Source organism: Stegostoma tigrinum, chromosome 41, assembly GCF_030684315.1.
Source record: "Stegostoma tigrinum isolate sSteTig4 chromosome 41, sSteTig4.hap1, whole genome shotgun sequence".
Classification (NCBI taxonomy): Eukaryota; Metazoa; Chordata; class Chondrichthyes; order Orectolobiformes; family Stegostomatidae; genus Stegostoma; species Stegostoma tigrinum.
Window position 1 is genome coordinate 5,599,479 of NC_081394.1, and position 19,422 is coordinate 5,618,900.

At 47.1% G+C, this 19,422-nt stretch overlaps 1 long non-coding RNA gene across 1 annotated transcript; it reads right to left on the reverse strand.

Moving 5' to 3' along the window:
• Window positions 1-201: 201 nt before the first annotated feature.
• On the reverse strand, window positions 202-18,027 carry LOC125448413 (uncharacterized). Its single transcript, XR_007246712.2, has 5 exons — window positions 17,782-18,027; window positions 7,654-7,711; window positions 6,265-6,608; window positions 3,388-3,496; window positions 202-1,973 (listed from the first exon to the last, which is right to left on the reverse strand). It is a non-coding gene; the product is annotated as an uncharacterized LOC125448413 (long non-coding RNA).
• Between the last annotated feature and the right edge of the window lie 1,395 nt (window positions 18,028-19,422).

Consider the following 19,422-nt stretch of genomic DNA (forward strand, 5'->3'; position numbering starts at 1 on the left):
CCAGGCACACTGAATGCAATAGGGTCATTCCCAGCCTCCTCCTTAGATTCTCACAATCTCTGATCCCAGTCTTCAGCCAATTCAAACCATTCCAAGTCATACGAGGGAGTTACTGCCTGTAGACAGCAGACCCACTGTTCATGCAGTGACCAGCAGAGACATTAAACATCAGACTGTGGACCCAATCACATTAGTGCCAGCTTCTCTTTAATCACAGCTTGGAGCAAAAACAGGTAGAAAAATAAATATCCAAGATAAAAATACAGGAATGAAATATCCAACTCTAAAATATCCATATATTGAATGCTTACAAGTCTATCATTCTTTTGAAAATGATGACTACATGCTCTTGGAGCAAATACTTTAAATGGAAAAAATCTTGTTTAAATTTACAAGATATACCTGTACAATCAGTACGAATAGCTAGGATAAAAACACCCACACAGACAGGGGGAGGAACAAAATGTGTGAACTCCACACAGACAGTTGTCCAAGGCTGGAACCGAACCTGGGCCCCTGGCACTGTGAGGCAGCAGTGGTTAGCGCCAGGAACCTGGGATTCAATTCCACCAGTTGGGAAACTGTCTGTGTAGAGTTTACACATTCATCCTGTGTCCTTGTGGGTTTCCTCCAGGTGCTCCGGTTTCCTCCCACAGTCCTAGGATGAGCAGGCTAGGTGGATTGACCATGCTAAATTACCGAAATTGACTAGGGATGTGTAGGTTAGGTGGGTTATAGGAGGATGGATCTTGGGGGGGATGTCTGAGGTCAGTGTGGACTTGTTGGGCCAAAAGTTCTGTTTTCACACCATAGGGATTCAAGTCTTACAGGAGGCTACAGCCGAACAGGCCAGATGGACTGATCAGTGAACTCATGGAGATTAAATATTTACAGTTTATTATAGACATACAATTTATATTAAATCTGGAATTAAATATACAGGAGATACATGTTGTTCAGATGTAGTTTCAATCTGTAAGCCACCCAAAGTCAGATTTCTGGATGTAAAGCAGTTGCTCTCAATGATGTAGTACCTGGCTTTGCCCAGTAGATGCTGCTGCAGAGGGAGTTCTGGAGCCTCTTCACATTCCCCACTGTGGGAACACCAGGGACTGCAGTGCATCAAGTCAACATGAGCAATAAATGGGACCCTGGCAGCATTACACACACTGAGAACAAGTTCATGAATTCACTAGGGCGGCAGAGTGGCTCAGTGGTTAGCACTGCACCAGGGACCTGGGTTCGATTCCAGCCTCGGGCAACTGTGTGGAGTTTGCACGTTCTCCCTGTGTCTGTGTGGGTTTCCTCCGGGTGCTCCGGTTTCCTCCCACAGTCCAAAGATGTGCAGGCTAGGTGGACCGGCCGTGCTAAATTGCCCGTAGTGTTCAGGGGTGTGTGGGATGCTTCAAGGGGCAGCATGGACTTGTTGGGCTGAAGGGCCTGTTTCTACACTGTAGGGAATCTAATCACAAACCATCTGACATTCCCATTCACTCATCAATGATAGTTTAGAAGTTGTTAGCTCTCAGGCAGTGAGCAATGGGTTACACCTTTAATGATGGTCCTGCATGACCCTCTCACTGGGTTTGGACACAGTCTGTTACAGTAACAATTGAATACACAGGATGAAATATTTGAACAGTTTTCTGGGAAAACACTTCCAATGTGATGCTCCATCCTGAGATTACGCTGCTCAGAACTGTCTGTGCAAAGTGGGAAGTGATTATTGATCCAAATCCTGTGCTCAGACTTTCCACTGAGGAATCACTCGATCCCCACGGACTGACCCAGGCTCAGTGCAGTAGAAACTCAGTTAGTGACGCACAGCCCCCTTCAGCAGAAGGCTTTGTTCTCCAGCCGCGCCATCCTGATGCTCAGGGCTCTGTGCCTCACCTGAAAGATTCACCTTTGTCACGGGGGCACATTTTGAGGCTTCATTTTGATCACTGGAGTGTTGGTTTTGACAACAATCCCTAGGAGAGAGAAAACAGCAGGTTCCAGGTTAAAACAAACCAACACTTTGGACATGTGGTAAAGGTGCTGATCAGGAGTACAGACCCACTATACAACACCCACCTTACTGGGGAGTAGTTTCTCAAGGTGACTTGTCGCTGCTGTGTTGGAGGCGAGTCTGGGTTCCTGACAGAATCATGGAGACAGCGAAGGCTACATCAGCATGCTGGGCATGAAACAGACTCATGGCAGCCGTGGAGTGGAGTTTGGGTCGCTGGCTGTATTGGTACAGGACCCACAGTGGCCTGGACACCAGCGGGGGTGAGATGGTTCCCAAGGTGGCACAGTGTACCGGACATGTAGCTGTCCACCTGGTCCATGGCCCTTGGTGGAGCACTTAACAAGGAGGACAGTAAAGTTGAATACTTCTGCTTTATTTCTTTATTCTTCTGCCTTTATATTCTATGTTTTTGGTTAATTCTCTGTGATTGGCAACACTATACAACTCTTCACTATATTTTGTAACAGCATACTCATGTCAATTGATAATTCAAATAAAATCAGTGTCTGAACCCTCGATGCCTGGGATAATGGGGGAGGTTTGAGCAATAACTTAGTGTCAAAAGTCCAAGAAAAAGTCCTGCACGTGCAGGAGAAGACCTAGAGGGGAGAGACACAGACAAAGCAGGTTTAGGTTGTAAATTGCTGAGCCTCAGAGCCAGGCAGCTGAAGGCACAGCCACTAACAGGGGAACAATGAAAATCTCAGGGATACAGGAGCACAGAGATCTGAGGGCTGTACAGCTGAGGATGGGAATGTTCAAATCTCTACATCTCATTGTTAAATAGATTTAACTCTATCGCACCCTCAACCACACAAAGTATAAACTTGAACCAGTTTATCCCTGTTTACAGCCTCTGTATCCTCCTCATAGTTTGCTTTCCCACTGAGCTCTGTATCGTCAGCAAGCTGAGACAATTCCACTCTATGCCCCCATCTCAGTCGCTGATATAGACTGAGAGTCACTGAGATCCCAGCACTGATCCTTGCAGCACTAGTAACATCCTGATAACTGAAAGTGACCCATTTGTTCCGGCTCTCCTTGTCCTTTAACTAATCTTCAATCTATTACCGTTGAGCCCTCATCCTGTAGCACTACCCACTTTTGAATTCCTCCAGAAATTCCCAATCCAAACCCCATCCTCTGGTTCTCCAGTGGGATAATATTTGCTCCTTTCCAGTCCACGGGGACTGTTCAGCAACAAGAGGATGACAAGCTGGAAGTGACTGGAAGATGCTGCTCAATGACAGACTGGATTGAAGCATCCTCACAGCTCAAGGAATGGACAGGGACAGAGCTCAGCAACATTTTACACAGTGTTATACAAAGATGAAAGAGTTATAATGGAAATTGTGGAATATTCCACAACTCACCATCTGTTTTGTTTTAGAACGACATAAACCCCAATTGCAATGAAGACAACAATAATGGTAGCAATTCCGATTCCCAATCCAACTTTTGCTCTAGTGGAGAATCCAGGACCTAGAGACAGAATAAAGCCAGGAATAGACTGGGACACACGGTCAAAACAGAGATCTTCAGCACCTAGTGTTTCGCAACCAGCCCCAGCACAACCAGATTCCTGGTTCATTCTAGTCGTGGAGGAATGTGGGAGGTTAGATCCAAATAATCACACATGCACACAAGACCACCCCACACCTCCTTGTACACACACACACTGCCTCACAACACAATCAATGCATGCTTTTCAACAGGGGTAGCTGGCTACTGACCAGATGCTGTTTCCTTTCATTCAATCCAAACATTTCCTGAAATTACTTTAATTTTCAAATAGATTTTTCTGTTGAAGATCCTACAGAATTGATGACAACATGTTTGACACCCTGGTCAATATCGTACTCCACTACCTTGATTGCAGGACTGCCTCCTCCAGACTATCACTGTGCCCTCACCTCTGGTGGGCCTGTCCTTCTAATGGGACAGGACATACCCAGGGATGGTGATAGGGGAGTTCAGGATGTTGCATTATTTCTGTCAGCGTGACTATGTCCCACTGTCTCCCAAGTTGGACCCCAGTTCCTAGGTGTTAGTGAGGGGCAGTTTGCAGGGTCAGCGGGGCTGGGTGTTCATTGCATCATTTGACGCCTGGCTCATAGCCAATAATCCATTCCATTTTATTGTAGATTTTTCTGTGTAGGGATTTGATAAAAACTGATTGATGTGCTCAGACAATTAAAGAGGGCAGTCAAATGTCCTCCAGGTTAATGTGGGACTGGAGTCACATAGACCAGACCATGTAAGGACGACAGGTTTCCTTCCCTTAAGAGACATGAGTGAACCAGCTCGAGTTTTACAACAGCTTCATAAACACTTTTGGGACCAAATCTCTATTTCCAGATTTTTCTAGAATAAACTGACTTTAAAATGTAAAACAGCCTCTGATCTTTAACTTATGGCTGTGGGAAGATTAAAGCTCAGGGTTGTAATGTTTCTAATGACAGTGCAGTGAAGTGTACATGACAGATTTTGTGAACTGGAACCAGCACAGAGCAACACATGGAAATACGAAATCTCAACAAGATGAGAAAATGCCCTTCATCCCCGGGACTGGTTGGAAGGGCAGGTTACACCCGGATCAATATTACTCTCCACTGATTTCAACCAGCATCGCTCCCAATCCCATCAGTTTTCCCATAGGAGGGGTCTGGTAAAATTGCACTAAGATTCTCCATACAGAATTCCTGAAACACTAGTGCTAGAGGGAAGCCGGAATCCTCAAAGTTGTGTATCCGACGGACATGAAGGAGGGTCACAGAAACAGAGGTAACAATTAAGGGTGTTTAAGGATCAGTTCTAGGTAATGGTAACCCACACCACTCACTCTCAGAGTCATTCTTTGGCAAAATATCACAGCATTTCAAACTTTCCAATGTCGCTCCCTGTCTATCCAGCATGATCAAATCTAAGCTGAAAACACATGCAATATTTTAGACACAGATTTACAGGTGTGTTCGGTCCAACTGTAGGAGCTCGCTCTAAAGAAAACATTGAGTATTGAGTACAGTGTGTGAAACAAACTGCAGAACTGTTTACAGACTCTATGGTGCTTTAGGGAAGCACATCCAGGGAGGAACGAGGCTCAGGTAAAACTGATCAGGAACAGGATTAGGAATGAAGATTCCAACAGGATTGCTTTAACTTTGATGGGTAGAATGGAAGTTTTCCAGGGTTTCCCTGAGCAGGATCATTCCCAGCAGATTACATCCCCCTGTGGGGACAATCCTCATGGAATCCTGGGCCGACGGGATACACTTTCAAGCTCAGTGCACTGGGTCTTGTAAAGGCTGCTTGGGAGGTGCTGTGCGTCCCACCTTCTGCAGACTAACCTCTAGAGATAGAAGAGCCATGTTTCTGGGGAGGAAATGCAGGTTCTCACACCGATAACCCCTTCCAACACCCAGTTTGGTAATTCCGTCCTTCAGAGCTCAGCCAGCTCACACAGTGGGGTTTATTACTGAGTGACCCTTGGGGATGGACAGGGAAGAGCCACTCAGTAGATTCAGTGTCTCCGTGACCCTCAGTGCTTCCTCCAAGAGATGGTGAACATTGTGGGGCACACATTCATCACCTAGCGGGGAGCAGGAGGTGAGAATCAGCAGGAGCTTTCCAGGCCCATGTTTGACTCGAGGTTGACACAGACTCATGGGGGGTTTCGAGTTAACGTTGAGAAGACCTATCACTTCTCCTACCTGACTGTATCCCACTGGTGTGATCAGAAGCAGTTGTGGCAGTTCAGTTCGGGGTGTACAGGGAATCCTGTGCGTGTGGCACTGCCAACATACAGACACCAGACCCGAGATGTTAGTGGCAGGTCCATGCAGAGTTGTCTGGGCTGATCGCGTGTTTGTTATTTCCTGATTCAATCCCTGGGTCACAGCCAGTGATCTGTTCACGTTTATTCCTGTTCCTCTTTGTAATCGGGAGATAGAAACCCACTGCCCTCTAATGAGGTTTGGCAAGTCAGCTAACTGCCCCCTAGGTGAATGTGGGACTGGAGTCACATGTGGACCAAACCAAGAAAGGACAGCAGGTTTTCTTCCCTAAAAGGGCCAGTCAGGGATTTACAACAATCTAACAGCATCATGGTCACTTACTAGGGACCAATTTTCTACTTCCAGATTTTTCTGTGAATATATAATTTAGACTGTGTAAGAATGCCGTAACCCCTGCACAAACACAGACGAAGAGATTTGTTTCGATACTGAATATCTTAAGGAGATAGCTCTCACCTCTTACAAAGAGATAGACAAAACCAGAATGCTCCAAAGAAAAATGCACACCCGTTCTATTTGAATCCAACACTGGTACTCATCTTGGTCTGACTCTCCAAGGTCAGAGATCAGAACTGACCAGTTGCCATGTTGCAGCTGATCTTTGAACAGGTTTGTCCCGTTTCGGAACCGTGGTTCTTGTTTTCTCAAATCTTCATTTCCGTTGAAAAATTCACATAACACTTCGTCCTCGAGTGTCCTCCATATCACCCATAAGTCTGAGACTGGGACATTCCCCTTGTAGGTACAGGGCAGCATAACCTGATCCCCAGTGAACCCAGAAACCGGGACAGGCAAGTCACCTGGAAAAGAGTTAAAGCATTCATCCACAGATACAACCTCCCTGCTAATACATTCCATCTCAAGCTTCTCATGGTCACACTGATGCTGAGTTTATCAGGAGCACTGATCAGTAACTCAGTGCTTTCATTTCTGTGGGAAGATTAAAGCTGAGCTATGCAGGAACCTCAACTGAAAGCTTGTGCTGGATATTTGTCAGGACTGAGCAGGTGGCCAGCACTTTGAATCAAGTCTTCCATTTGCACACACTGGGATAGGAGGGAGGGAAGATGTGCGATGGGAGGTAGAGTTAGGAGCAAAACACGGAAATATCAACTTAGAAACCGGTGGGGTTGAGGGTGGAAGTGGAAGTGCAACTGAGAATGTGCAGAGAGTTGGGGACAGGTTGTGTGCACTCAGAATTTCACTGATGACCCAGGGCCTAGTCCCCACTCCCACTCTGAGACAATTCCCATCTCCATTTGATTCCAGGACTTTCCTGGATTCCTGATCACGGTGGCTCAGCGGTTAGCACTGCAGCCTCACAGTGCCAGGGTTCAATTCCAGCCTCGGTTGGTTGTCTGTGTGGACTTTGCACGTTCTTCCCTTGTCTGCGTGGGTTTCCTCCGGATGCTCCGGTTTCCTCCCACTGTCCAAAGATGTGCAGGCTAGGTGGATGGGCCGTGCTAAATTGCCCGTAGTGTTCAGGGAGTGTGGGTTATAGGGGGATGGGTCTGGGTCGGATGCTTCAAGGGGCGGTGTGGACTTGTTGGGCCAAAGGGCCTGTTTCCACACTGTTGGGAATCTAATCTAATCTAATCCCAGTGCTCAGGGCCTACTCTGTCAACCCTGCGTCACAGTGTTGCTCAGTGCCCAGACGCCACTGTTCCCATCCCAGGGGTTAATCTGAATATACTAAGTGCCTTCCTTATGGCTCTGTCTCATGATCATGGTGTGGGATGTGAACCGACTGTACCCACTCCCTCAATGGCTCCACCTGCAGTTTACACCTTAAAGCAGGATAAATTCCTGATTCCCCTCACACCATTTAAATGTCCCAGCACTGACCTGGAACAGCAGCAGTAACATTTAGCAGCAGCAGGAGTAGTTTCAGCGAGTACTGTCCCTGCAACAAGAAAACACAGTGAACCCCTTTCCCAACAGATTCACCGCTGCGGACGTTCTCCCCGAATTCTCTCCCCACCCCTCCCTGTGTGGTGGGGTAGGGGGAGGCAAGTCGGTACCTGCAGCTTCTGAACATCCACTTCCTCGGCCGGCAACAGTTTGCCCGCAGCCTTCCAGAGCCTGAGGCCGGGAAGTTGGAAATCTCTCATGCTGTCTGCCTGCAGAGAAAACCCGGGGAGTGAGGGATCTTTGCCTCAAAGCTGCCCCTCCCCTGAAGGGATTGGAGTGAGACAACGATCCGAGCGGGGACTCCCGGAAAAGCCGGGGGATGGGGGTGTACAGGGGTGACCCATCTCGTTTTACTCTGTACAATATGGGTGAGTCGAAATAAGAACGATCCGGATACAATATGGGAGATAGTAAGAACTGCCGATGCTGGAGTCAGAGATAACACAGAGATAATGGGAACTGCAGATGCTGGAGAATCCGAGAAAACAAAGTGTGGAGCTGGATGAACACAGCAGGCCAAGCAGCACCTCAGGAGCACAAAAGCTGACGTTTCGGGCCTAGACCCTTCATCAGAAAAGGGAGATTGGGAAGAGAATTCTGAAATAAATAGGGAGAGAGGGGGAGGCGGTCCGAAGATGGATACAGGAGAAGATAGGTGGAGAGGAGAGTATAGGTGGGGAGGTAGGGAGGGGACAGGTCAGTCCGGGGAGGACGGACAGGTCAAGGGGGTGGGATGAGGTTAGTAGGTAGGAGATGGAGGTGCGGCTTGAGGTGTGAGGAGGGGAGAGGTTAGAGGAAGGACAGGTTAGGGAGGCGGGGATGAGCTGGGCTGGCTTTGGGATGCAGTGGTGGGAGGGGAGATTTTGGTGGGAGGGGAGATTTTGAAGCTTGTGAAGTCCACATTGATACCATTGGGCTGCAGGGTTCCCAAGCGGAATAGGAGTTGCTGTTCCTGCGACCTTCGGGTGGCATCATTGTGGCACTGCAGGAGGCCCAGGATGGACATGTCATCTAAGGAATGGGAGGGGGAGTGGAAATGGTTTGCGACTGGGAGGTGCAGTTGTTTATTGCGAACCGAGCGGAGGTGTTCTGCAAAGCGGTCCCCAAGCCTCCGTTTGGTTTCCCAAATGTACAGGAAGCCACAACAGGTACAGCGGAAAGAATCGCTGTCTACAATAAATCTGACTTTATTTCCCCCCCACACAAGCTGCCAAACCTGCTGAATGTTTACAGCAACTTCTGTTTCGTCCCTGATTTACAGCATCTGCAATTCTTTTGGGGTTTTTTGCCATCTAGATGCGACAGTCAAAAAGCCACAACAATGCCTCTTTGAGGACAATGTCAATGAGGACAGGGGGCTCAGGAAATTGGCATGACCCCATAATGACCCTCATCAGATACTCCGTGGAAAACATACTGTCCGGGTCCATAATGGTCTGGTACGGCAACTGCTCTGCCCAGGACTGTAAGAAACTACAGAACATGGTGTCCGCAGCCCAGACCATCACGGAAGCCAACGTTCCATCCACAGACATAACAAGGTGTGGAGCTGGATGAACACAGCAGGCCAGGCAGCATCAGAGGAGCAGGAAGACTGACATCTCAGGCCATTTCTGAAGAAGGGTCCAGGCCCGAAATGTCAGCCTTCCTGCTCCTCTGATGCTGCTTGGCCTGCTGTGTTCATCCAGCTCTACACCTTGTTATCTCAGATTCTCCAGCATCTGCAGTTCCTACTATCTCTGAAATAATTCCATCCTTAGATTCCATTTACACCTCTCGCTACTGCGGAAAGGCAGCCAACGTCATCAAAGACTCATGGCATCCCAGTAATGATTGGCAGAAGATACAGAAGCCTGAACACATGCACAAGCAGATTCACGAACAACTTCTTCTCAGCCATTATCAGTCTGATGAACGGACTCGCTAGCCTCAAATAATGCTGATGTTGCAAACGTTGATCTTGCCTGGTGTACACCCTGTGCAGTGTAAACTATATGCTTCTATCTAGGTCGTTTTCGATCTGTACATCCTTTCTTACTATGATCAGCCTGTCCCGCGCATAAACAAAGCTTTTCCTTGTACTTCAGTATACATCGCAATAAATCGATCAAAGGTCTGACAGATGAAGACATGTATGTTAAATGCCTTGTTAACCACTCTATCCCCCTGTTGCAAACTTCAAAGAATTATGTACCCGAATCCCTCGGTGTCTCTGTTCTACAATACTAGCCAGGGCCCTACAATTAATTGTGTAATTGTACAATTAATTCCTGTCCTTGTTTGTTTTACGAAAATGTTATATTTTGCTTTTGTCCAAATTAAACTCCATCTGCCATTCCTCAGCCCATTGACCCAATTTATCAAGATGTCTTTGCAATCTTAGATAACCTTTTTCACTGCCCTCTATGTTGCCAATTTTGGTGTCATCCACAAACTTACTGCCCATGCGGGGCAGTACGGTGGCTCAGTCATTAGCACTACAGCCTCACAGCACCAGGGACCTGGGTTCAATTGTAGCCTCAGGCAACTGTCTGTGTGGAGTTTGCACATTCTCCCCGTGTCTACATGGGTTTCCTCCAGTTTCCTCCCACTGTCCAAAGATGTGCAGGCTAGGTGGACTGGCTATGCTAAATTGCCCATAGTGTTCAGGGGTGTGTGGGTTATAGAGGGATGGGTCTGGGTGGGATGCTACAAGAGACAGTGTTGGCTTATTGGGCCAAAGGGCCTGTTTCCACAATGTAGGGAATTTAATCATGCCTTCTATATTCTCACCTAAATCATTTATATAATTAATGAAGCAAGCATTCAAAATTCTTTCTCAACCACAATGTCTACATGTGAAGCAAACTTCAATGTACAAACTCCATCTGCCACTCCTCAGCCCATTGATCCAATTGATCATGATCTTCTTGTAATCTTAAATAACCTTCTTCACTGTGTGCTCTGCCACTAACCTTGGTATAATCTGCAAACTTACTAACCATTGCCTCCTATATCCTCATCCAAATTGTCTATATGAAATATGCACCCAATACCAATCCCTGTAGAACACCACTGGTCACAGGCCTCCAGTCTGAAAAACAGCTTTCCACCACTACCTTTTGCCTTCTACCTTCGAGACAATTTTGTATCCCACTGGTAAACTCATCCTGAATCCCACGTGACCTAACTTTAATAATTAGTGTACCATGCGGAACCTTATTAAAGGTTTTACTAAAGTCGATGAAAACAATGCCTACCGCTCTGCCTTCATCGATCTTTTTGGTTATTTCCTTAAAAAAACTTGATCAAATTTGTGAGACACAATTTCCATCCCACAAAACCATGCTGAATATCCTTAATCAGTCCTCATTGCTCCAAATGCATGTAAATCCTTTCCTACAGAATCACCTCCAACAACTTCACTCACCACTGATGTCAGACTCACTGGCCCATAGTACCCAGGCTTCTCCTTACAGCCTTTCTTCAATAAGGACACAACACTGGCCACCCCTAATCCTCCGGCACCTCACTCGCGGTTCTAGATTAAATGAATATTTTGGCCAGGGGCCCACAATTTTTTCCCAAACTTCCCACAACTTAATCAGGTCCCAGAGATTGTCAGGATGTTCCTGGTGCTGCAAGGATCAGTGCTGGGACATCAATGGCTCACAGTCTATATCAGTGACTGAAATGTCTCAGTTTGTTGATGATACAAACCCAGTGGGAAAGTAAACTGCGAGGAGGATATCAAGGCTGCAAACAGGGATAAGCTGTTCAGTGGTTTGGGCAATAACGGTGATGGATGATGAATAAAATCTGTCCAATTTGGAAGAATAGAGAAGAATCATAGAATCCCTACAGTGTGCAAACAGGCCATTCAGCCCAACAAGTCCACACTGACTGTCTGAAGAGCATCCCACCCAGGACTACCCCACCTCTGCTTTTCCTGAAGCCCTGTGTTTCCCATGGCCAGCACATCTAACTTACACATCCCTGGACACTGTGCACAAATTAGCATGGCCAATTCACCTAGCCTGCACATCTTTGGACTGTGGAAGAAAACTGGAGCACTGGGTGGAAACTTACATAGACGTGGGGAGAATGTGCAAACTCCACACAGACAGTGGCCCCAGTGTGTACAGTCTTGCAATGAATGGGCCAATACTCACTGGAGTTCAGAAGGAGAAGTGATTTTGTTGAAACTGAATATTGTGAGGTGTCTTCTAAGACAGAGATTGGGAGGAATTTCTTCTCTCAGAGGGTAGCAACTCTGGAATTCTTTGTCGCAGAGTGATGTCAAGGCTGGGTCATGCAGTATCCAGTGGGGGCAGCACAGTGGCTCAGTGGTTAGCGCCGTAACCTCATAGCACCAGGGACCCGGGTTCAATTCCAGCCTCGGGTGACTGTCTGTGTAGCATCTGCACGTTCTCCCCGTGTCTGCGTGGGTTTCCTCCCACAGTCCAAACATGTGCAGGCTAGCTGGATCAGCCATGCTAAATTGCCCTGTAGTGTCCAGGGGTGTGTGGGTCTGGGTGGATGCTTCAAGGGGCAGTGTGGACTTAGAACATAGAACATAGAACATAGAACAGTACAGCACAGAACAGGCCCTTCAGCCCAAAATGTTGTGCCGACAATTGATCCTCATGTATGCACCCTCAAATTTCTGTGACCATATGCATGTCCAGCAGTCTCTTAAATGACCCCAATGACTTGTGGGGCCAAGGGGCCTATTTCCACACTGTAGGGAATCTAATCTAATCTAATCATATCAGGCTGAGAGAGACATTTTTTAATCAATAAGGGAATCAAGGGTTTTAGGGAAAAGGCAGGGGCTAAAGGATTTCAGATTAGCCACGGTCTAATTGATCATTAGGCAAAATTACCAGATTCTGCCTCGACATCTTATTGTACGGGCCAGATTGCGTCCCTGTCTCACCACATCCAGCTGATTGTAACTTTCTCCTCCATGTGGCTGTGGGTGCTACATCATTTAAATCTCTTTCAGACTGAGATGGACAGATTTGAACATTCACATCCATTTTCAAATCTCTCCATGGCCTCAGTCCTCTGTATCTGTAAGCACCTTCAGCCATACAGCCCTCAGATTCTCTGTGCTCCAATATCACTGAGATTTCCATTACTGCCCCACTGGTGGCTGCGCCTTCAGCTACTGTGCGCTGAAGATCTGTAATTCCCAATCTAAACCTTTTTGTGTGTGTTTCTCTCCCGCTGTGTCCCTCTATCTCTCCTGTTTCTCTTTGTTCTCTTCCCTCAGTTCTTCAGGATTCAATCAGTGGGAAGCCCAGCTTGTTCCACAAAATATCCACATTTCTGTGGTGATTACCTATCCCCGCATACACCCCTCAAAGTGGGAGGAAGAACTACTGCAGGGTTGTCTCACACCATCCTCTGGCCCTCCCTCTGTCGGTCAGCGCAGCTCTTGTGGAGAGTCCAGCTCTTGCCCGCTGCCTCCCCATAAGCCTCCTCTCCTCTACACTCTGTGCTCCATCACTGTAGAGCTCTGTCACCCATTTTCCAGCTATCATTGGTCCCACGATGGTGGGTCTCATTTAATGGGTCCGTGCTCCTGAACATCTCCTTTACATATGTACCCAAAGTATTGGGTTTAATTAATGCAGCCTGTGCACTGCTGGTTTCTCTCTCATAGGTAACAATATTGACAAAAGATGGATCATATTGAAAAATCAAATGGTGATCCTTGACAGTGGTGACCTCTTCAGCTAAAGCACGGAGCCTTGTGCCAACAACACCTGAGCATCAGGATGGAGAACAAACCCTTCTGGGGAACAGGGCTGTCCAGTACTAACTGAGTTTCTACTGCACTGAGTTTGGGTCAGGGAGGGGGAAATCAGCCCACTATTGTGGGCACCGAGTGATTCCTGCTGGGAAGTCTGAGCACGGTATTGGGATCCAAAAATACGTCCTCCTTTCTACAAATCCTTCTGAGCTGCATCATCTCAGGAGGGAATCCCCCACTGGAAGTGCTACCCATTTACTGAAAAGACTGTCCCAAGTATTTCATCCTCAGCTTCAGATCTCATTTTTACTGTTACAGACTGTGTCCAAACTCAAGTGTCAGTGTTGTACAGGATGACCTTTAATTGTGTAAACCATTGATTGGTACCTGAGAGGTAATAACTTATGAACGTTCATTGAGTAAATGGACACATCAGGAAGTTTCTTAATTTGTTAACTTGTTCTCAGTGTGGGTGATGCTGTCAGAACTCCATTTATTGCCCATCTTGCTTTGCCACACTGCTGTCCTTACAGTGATGGCACTCCCACAGTGAGGAATATGGAAAGTGGCTTCAGAAATTCCGTCTGCAGCAGGACCTAATGGGCAAAGCCAGGAACTACATTATATGGAAACAGGAGGCTGGAAGAACACAGCAAACCAGACTGGAGGAAAGCAGAAGAAGTCTACATTCCGGGTATTACACCCCTTCAGGACAGGATGCAGCTATTTTGTCTCTAACCAGGAACTACATTATTACCAGCCACTGTTTCATAGGCAGAAATCAAACTCTGAATGGTGTACAGACTGAAAGTACATCTGTCCAAATATATCTGTATAGTAGTTCCTTTTCTACATGTACTGCTGCCTCCAAGGTGTAGTTAAAGGGAAGCTGATATGGATATAGGTTTGAGAATATGTTAGAGTTAGATATTTGCATTTTTCTTCAGTGATTAAAGAGAAGCTGGTGCTGATATTAATGGGTCTACAGTCTGATGTTTAATGACTCTGCTAGTCACTGCATGAAGAGACAAGCTGCTGCCTACAGGCAGTAAGACCCTCATATGAGTTGAAGTGAAACGAATTGGCTGAAGACTGGAATCAGTGATTGCGGGACTCTCAGGATGAGGCTGGGAATGACCATCCAGTCAGTATTCCTGCTGGTTGGGAGTTTGGGTCTTTGGAGAAGGGAGTGTGGGACCTCCAATTACCACGACTACAACTGTAAAGTAACATTTGTTTTTTTTTTCACAAATTTAATTATATTACACCCCAAAACTCTTTGACTGTCAGCCTCCCTCCAGTCTCTATCACCAATTCACTCTGCCTGCCTGAACTTATTCTGACATTAAACAACATCTCCTTTCACGCACTCACCTGCCCCAAACCAAAGGTGTGAGCCCAGGGCACCCACATGGAATCTTGCTCTGTCTGACTTTTTTTTAGGAACTTTCTTTGATTCAGTTCTGCTCCACTCCTTCACTCACCTCTTTCTCCAGGATATTGACTGAATTAAAGTCATTTTCAGATTTGACCTTGAACTGAGTATTTCATTACTTTGGAAGTAATATGCTGACATAGAGTGAGGATATCAGACTGTCCATCCTGGGCTGGGAACATACACTTTAAGAATGTATTGGAGCAGGAGGAGGGTATTTGATTCCACAAGCTTGTTCCGTGTTTCATAAAATCATGTCTGATCGTCTATCTCAACCCCTTTAACATGCTTGATTCCCATGTCATATAATTTGCAATGAGTCACAAAAAATCTCTACCTTGAAATTTCCAATAGATGTTGACCAGTCCTGCAATTCAGTTCAGGACAGCATCGATCCAGTGCTCAGTGACGACTTTAAGGTCCTGAAGTGGCTCAATAGGTAGCACTCCCACTTCTGGTTCCCATTGCAGAGACAATAGCCCCATAATGCAGGGTAACACTCCCAGTGCTGTGCTGAGTGAATGCTACTATCAGAGGGGACAAAGGGACCGATCGCTGTTATGTTGGGCATTCTGTTACTTGGATGAAACATTCACCTGAAGCCCTGTCTGTTCTTCAAGGGAATGAGAAAAATCCCTTGGCTGCGACCTGGAAGATGTACGGCTGTTGTTTTCACTGGAGACATGAACTCAATATTTATTCTGAAACGGCCCTGATTAAAAACGGGTGATCTCTTTCAGAGATAACAAGGTGTAGAGCTGGAGAGACACAGCAGGCCCAGCAGCATCAGCAAGGCAGATGTTTCGGGCCTAGACCCTTCTTCAGAAATGGCTGAAGAATTTCTGAAGGGTCTCGGCCCGAAACGTCAACCTTCCTGTTCCTCTGATGCTGCTTAGAACATAGAAAAGTACAGCACAGTACAGGACCTTCGGCCCACAATGTTGAGCCTTGGAATAATCCTAATGCTTGGCCTGCCATCCAGCTCTACACCTTGTTATCTCAGATTCTCCAGCATCTGTAGTTCCTACAATCTCTGATCTCTTTTGGTCCTGATCTAGATTTTGCAGGAGTCTGCAACACCGTATTTGTGAAAATACTCACTCCAAAATACAGGATTGCATTATTAGGAGCACAAAAGCTGACGTTTCGGGCCTAGACCCTTCATCAGAGAGGGGGATGGGGAGAGCATTCTGAAATAAATAGGGAGAGAGGGGTGGCAGACCAAAGATGGATAGAGGAGAAAATAGGGGGAGAGGAGAGTATAGGTGGGGAGGAGTACAGATAGGTCAGTCCGGGGAGGACGGACAGCTCAAGGAGGCGGAATGAGGTTAGTAGGTAGGAAATGGAGGTGCAGCCTGAGGTGGGAGGAGGGGAAAGGTGAGAGGAAGAACAGGTTAGGGAGGTGGGGATGAGCTGGGCTGGTTTTGGGATGCAGTGGGGGGAGGGGACAAGCTGGGCTGGTTGCGATCTCCTGCTTTAATACATGAACCAGACTCTGGGTTTATCTGTCTGAACCCTGTTTAATACATGAACCACTGGTTTATATGTCTGATGGGAACTGGGACAGCAGAGGAGGTGGAAGGTGAGTCTTTATATTGTAATGAGTTGGAGGGGGCATTTGGGCGGTGGGGAATGGGAGGATGTTAATTAAGGAGCAAATTACTGCAGGTGCTGGAATCTGTACTGAAAACAACAAATACTGGAGATCTCAGCGGGTCAGGCAGTTTCGTAGGAGAGTAAACAAGCTAGTGTTTAAAACCAAAATGATTCTTCATTAGAGCTGAAGTGAACTGTGGAGGGGGGTAGCATTTATGCCATAGTACGGCGAGGGGTGTTAGGTGTATGGAGCGCTGGAGGAGAAAGGATGATAGTTCAGACTGAGTGATCAGAATGTGAGAATGGTGGAACAATTCTGGATCTACCAGCCAAGCAGGTAAGGACAGCCCCAGAGATAATGGGAACTGCAGATGCTGGAAGGCAGTTGTAACAGGTTCCCCGCATGTGACAGCAGGCAGGCTGAACTAGGTCATTTGGGAAACTTGGTCGGCATTGAAGGGTTGGGCCAAAGGGACTGTTTCCTTGCTGTAGGAGTATGGCTACTCAACTACAAGAGGCATCACATCTATACCCAGCCCTGTCCTCAGCATTTAAACATTCCACCAGGGGCTTCACTGGGCAGCAATGGTGAGCTAGAATAGGAAACTGGTGGTTTCATCCTTACATTGTGGCAACAACACAGAAACAGGCTATTCAGTCCATCTGCCTCACATAGGCCTCCTCCAGGGTCACTGAGCAATGAAGTGGGCACTCACCAAGAATTCCAAAAGTAGGAAGTGTCACCAATCTCCCTGTCAAACAAAAACCTCTCACGTGTCACAGAGAGAGATGAACATTTTGATTAATGTGCACACAATCCCACTCAAAGTCAGACACACTGGTTCTGTTCTTGCTGCCTGATTCGATTGATTTTTGAACAGGTTTATTCTGTGGATCCTTGCTTCCCTCCTTCTCCCAGTACTGTCACCTTCTGCCAGGATCCACACCCTAATCTCCATTCACTCTCCGCTAGTCCCCGTTCTATTTGATCCCAGGGCTGTCGCTAAAGCTTACTCTTTCTGCTCAGGGGTCCAGCCCAGTTCCACGGGACCAGGCTCTGCCATCCCAGTGTCACCGACTGTTGCTCATCGCCCAGGTACCAATTTTCACATCCCAGGTATTAATCTAATTCTGCGCCTCCGTTTCAGCTCTCTTTCATGATCACAGTCTGTGGTGTGCCCACTCCCTCAATTTGCAGTTCACACAGCACCCTAAAGCACGGGGAATTCCTGATGCCCCCACCCCCAGCCTTGGATTACTTGTGAAAAGTTCTAGTAGTCACAGCACTAACCTGTAACAGCATTCACCAACGGGAGTAGTTTCTGGGAGCCGTGCCCCTACAGCAAGAACAAAAATACAGTGAGCTCCTTTTCAACAGATTCCCTTCCTGATCGAGTAGATCATCCGGTCCAACCCCCTGGCGGTGACTGACAGATACAGCCCATGAGAAGGGCTGGGACATGGAGACACGGAAGTCACGCAGTGACTAAAATGACTGTTTTCTTGCCGTTCGCCAAATACATCTTGAGGGACCATTATTTATCCCCCTTTTTAGATCCGCCCCGCAGTCTCGGTCGAACCCCCTTTTCAATGTTTCATCTGACCCTCCCCCCACCACCGCGCCCTCCCTCAGTTGATCCACAGATCACTTGGATAGCGAGGGGGGAGAATGTAAACAGAACGGAATCGGTTCCATTGACAAACTCGTGGACAACTTCACTCTTGGGCATTCCTCAGTGCCAGTAAATTAGAGACAGGGGCATTCCCTTCGTAGGTACAGGGCAGCACAACCCGTCCGCCAAGGACCCCAAAACTTCTGTGATTGATGGGAAGATGCCGCATAGTGTGAGGAGGAGACGTGAGTGGAGGAGGAGCGGACCAGCATGTCCCGCAAGGTTCCTGCAGAATTTTGACAAGGGACGGGAGGGAAATATATGACGAGTGGTGGCATTTTGCTGTACCGTCCACAAGACGTGGGCCCAAACATTGTGCCAATGGCCATTTCAACATTCCACTATGTTCCCTGGCCAGCATCTTTGTCTCAGGCTTGTTGTCACAAGGTTCTGTGCTTTACTTGAACAGGCCCGTGAAAGCAACACCAATCGACCATTCAATGTTCAGAGACTATCTCGGGCCTCAGAGAAATACATTCGAGGCAGGACTGAGCTCCGGGTCAAACTGATCACGAGGGGGATCACGAAAAGGGTAGGATGGAAGTTTTCCGTGCTTTCCTTGAGTAGGATCATTCTCAGCTGCTTACACCCACCTGTGGGAACAATCCTCACAGGATCCTCGGCCGATTGGCACACACTTTCAAGCTCAGTGCACTGGGCTTTGCAAAGGCTGATTGGGGCATGCTGTGATTCCTGCCTTCTGCACACCATGCTCTGGAGACAGAAGAACCATGTTCCTGGGGAGGGAGTGCAGTTTCTCACACTGTTAACCCCTTCCATCACCCAGTTTGGTAGCTCTGTCCTCAGGGCTCAGCTCGCACAGTCGGGTTTATTACTGAGTTATGCTTTTATTCAATACACTGAACTTAAATTCCCAACATGTCATGTTGGAATTTGAAGTCATTCTCTTGATTATTAGTCCACACCTTTGGTTTACTCCTCTTATAATGTAAACCCTGCACTACCATCCCAAATAAAAGCAGTGATTAAATACACAATGACCTCTCACCTGTTACAGAAAGATTAACATGTTGATTCGTTCTCTCAGAAATCTGACATGTTGAACAAGGGTGTTATGCAAAACGTTGACTCTTCGTTGCCTCCAGATCTGCCGCGTTCTTCAAGCGTCCTGTTTGTCAACTTTGGATTCCAGCATCTGCAGTTTTGTTTGTCTCTAATATATTCCTCATGGTCTGATTTCATGCGGCCCGAGATCACAGCTGACCAGGTGCCTTGTTACAGTTGATCTTTGAACAGGC